Here is a 2590-nt window from a genome sequence, read left to right as displayed (position 1 = left end):
CTGATTAGAGAGCATGGTGACCAAATTGACGTTATAAACACCAGCTGTTTTCGTTGGTTTTGTCCTCATGACTTGCCACTGATAGTTATTCAGTGACATCTTCTCTATAAACTCATAAACATCTTCAGGTATTTTATTTTTGATGGTTCTGCCAGCAGCTGTGTCAACCATTTGCCGAGTCGAAGGATTCAGGCCATTATGGAATGTTTGAACTTGTAACCAAAGCGGTAACCCATGGTGAGGGCACCTTCTCAAAAGGTTCTTGTATCTCTCCCATGCATCGTAGAGTGTTTCTAAGTCCATCTGCACAAACAAAGAGATATCATTACGTAATTTGGCCGTTTTAGCCGGCGAAAAATATTTTAATAGAAATTTTTCGGTCATTTTCTCCCAAGTAGTGATTGACCCTCATGGTAACGAGTTCAACCACTGTTTAGCTTTGTTCCTCAATGAAAAAGGGAATAACCAAAGATGAATGGCATCACCAGAAACACCATTAATTTTAAATGTATCGCATAGTTCCAAAAAGTTTGCTAAGTGAGCGTTGCGGTCCTCATCCTGCAAACCATCAAACTGAAAAAATTGTTGTATCATTTGAATAGTATTAGGTTTTAGTTCAAAAGTATTTGCAGCGACAGTAGGTCTAACTATGCTCGATTCAGTTCCTGTTAAAGGAGGTTTAGCATAACCATATATAGTGCATGGAGTAGGATTTTGATTAACCGCAATTGCAGGAGGTAGCTGATTGTCTTGATTTTCAGCCATCTCCTCGGTTGGGGGTTGAGTATTGTCCTCTTGCTCGTTCTCTATGTATCTTAAGCTTCACCTTATTTCTCTTTGCTTTCTGCGAACTGTGCGATCGATTTTTTTGTCAAAGAGTAGTGGTCCTGACGGGTTTCTTCTAGTCATAAACTATAAAAACCTTCCAAGAGAAAGAAAAAAGTAAATTAATAAATAAAAAAATTAAATTAAATTAAATTAAATTGCAAGAAAAATAAATGGCTAAAGTAATAAAAATTGAGCGTTCCTAATATCTTAGTTCCCAAGCAACGGCACCAAAAACTTGATCGCGATTTTCGTGTGACAGGTTTTAAATATTTATAATAAATCATTCTTGAAACTAACTATTATCACGATGTAGGCAAGTGTTCCTATTGAACAGTAGTATAGTTTTAGCAAAACCGGATTGTCGAACCCAAAGGAACTAAAAGTACTAGTAATGACCGTCTTTTTATTATCTAGCCTAAAAAAAGGCAGTTTTTTTTAACTAACTAATTATCTAAACTAAGAATTCACAGAAAGTAAAATTGGGGGATTACTTTTGGAAAATGATTGAATTAAGACAATACCTAAGGAAAAATCCACCTAGACTTTACTTGTTATTTTGGCTTCGAATCGAACGATTTATTCACTTAACTTGTTCCGTAGAGATCCCTAAGTTATGTTTTATCCCTATTCAAGACTAATAACGTCTAATCCCCAGATTGAATAATTGAGACTTTTCTCTAATTAACACTCTAGGGTTGCATTCTCGATCTATGGATCCCCCTATTAGGTTTCACCCTAATCTGGCAAAATCTTGTCACCCTATCTCTAGGCGCGCAACCAACTCCGCTTCATTATGACAAATGTACTTTTAGATAGGGTCTATTCCTACTCTGAATAAGAGCTTATCTTGAATCAGTATCCTGGGATATCAAAACAAGAATTAAGAACACATAATTAAGAACAGGTTAAATATTTATCATACAATTCAGAAAATAATAAAAAGATTCGTCTTAGGTTTCATTCCCCTTAGGCATTTAGGGAATTTAGTTCATAACTAAGAAGGAAAACATCTCAGAAGAATAACGAATACAAAACATAAAGAAAACCCAAAACTCCTAAAGGGAAATTAAGGGGAGATCTTCAGTCTTGATGATGAATCCGACTTCTGAGATGGAACAATTGGCTTTCTTCGAGTAATTCCTTCCTCCCTCCCTGTGCCTCCCCTCTTTCTCTTCCTTTAAGGCGTATTTATAGGCTTTAGAATGCCTAAAAACCCTCAAAATTTGCCTTTTCTAAATTGGACTCAACTTGGGCTCGACAAGGACACGCCCGTGTGAGTCATGCTTCGAATCTACCAAATTGACATGGCCGTGTGGTCTGTCCGTGTGAGGAGGTCCAGGCCGTGTTGATTTTGTACTTTGGCCCATTTTCTCTATTTTTCGCCCGTTTCTTATTCCTTTCGCTCTCCTATGTTCTCCTAAGTATAAAACATGAAATTAAGGCATTAGGAGCATTGAATCCACCAATTCTAAGGAAAAATCATCCATAAAATGTGTTAAGCATGGGGTAAAAATATGTATAAATTATGGTTTATCAGCTTGCTATGGTTCAGTCATTTTGAAGCTTAATTGGTGAGTGAATTTTGTCCCTTTTTTAATAATTTCTATATTTTTTATATCACTGCAGCTTAATCTAGCTAGCCCAGGGACTAATTTCCAAAACTATTAAAGGTTTAAGGTTTTTCCATTGATGAATATACGTGTATTTTAATGTTTGATGATAGAAAATGTATGGTTGTTGTTAGATAAACAACATTTATACA

At 35.9% G+C, this 2590-nt stretch overlaps 1 non-coding gene across 1 annotated transcript; it reads left to right on the top strand.

Moving 5' to 3' along the window:
- Positions 1 to 229: 229 nt before the first annotated feature.
- LOC121208704 (small nucleolar RNA R71) lies at positions 230 to 336 on the top strand. Its single transcript, XR_005903834.1, has one exon. It is a non-coding gene; the product is annotated as a small nucleolar RNA R71 (small nucleolar RNA).
- The last annotated feature ends 2254 nt before the right edge of the window (positions 337 to 2590 follow it).

The sequence above is a fragment of the Gossypium hirsutum genome, chromosome A10, assembly GCF_007990345.1.
Source record: "Gossypium hirsutum isolate 1008001.06 chromosome A10, Gossypium_hirsutum_v2.1, whole genome shotgun sequence".
NCBI lineage: Eukaryota > Viridiplantae > Streptophyta > Magnoliopsida > Malvales > Malvaceae > Gossypium > Gossypium hirsutum.
The sequence above is the reverse complement of the archived record's forward strand: the minus strand, read 5'-3'. Positions and strand labels throughout refer to the sequence as shown.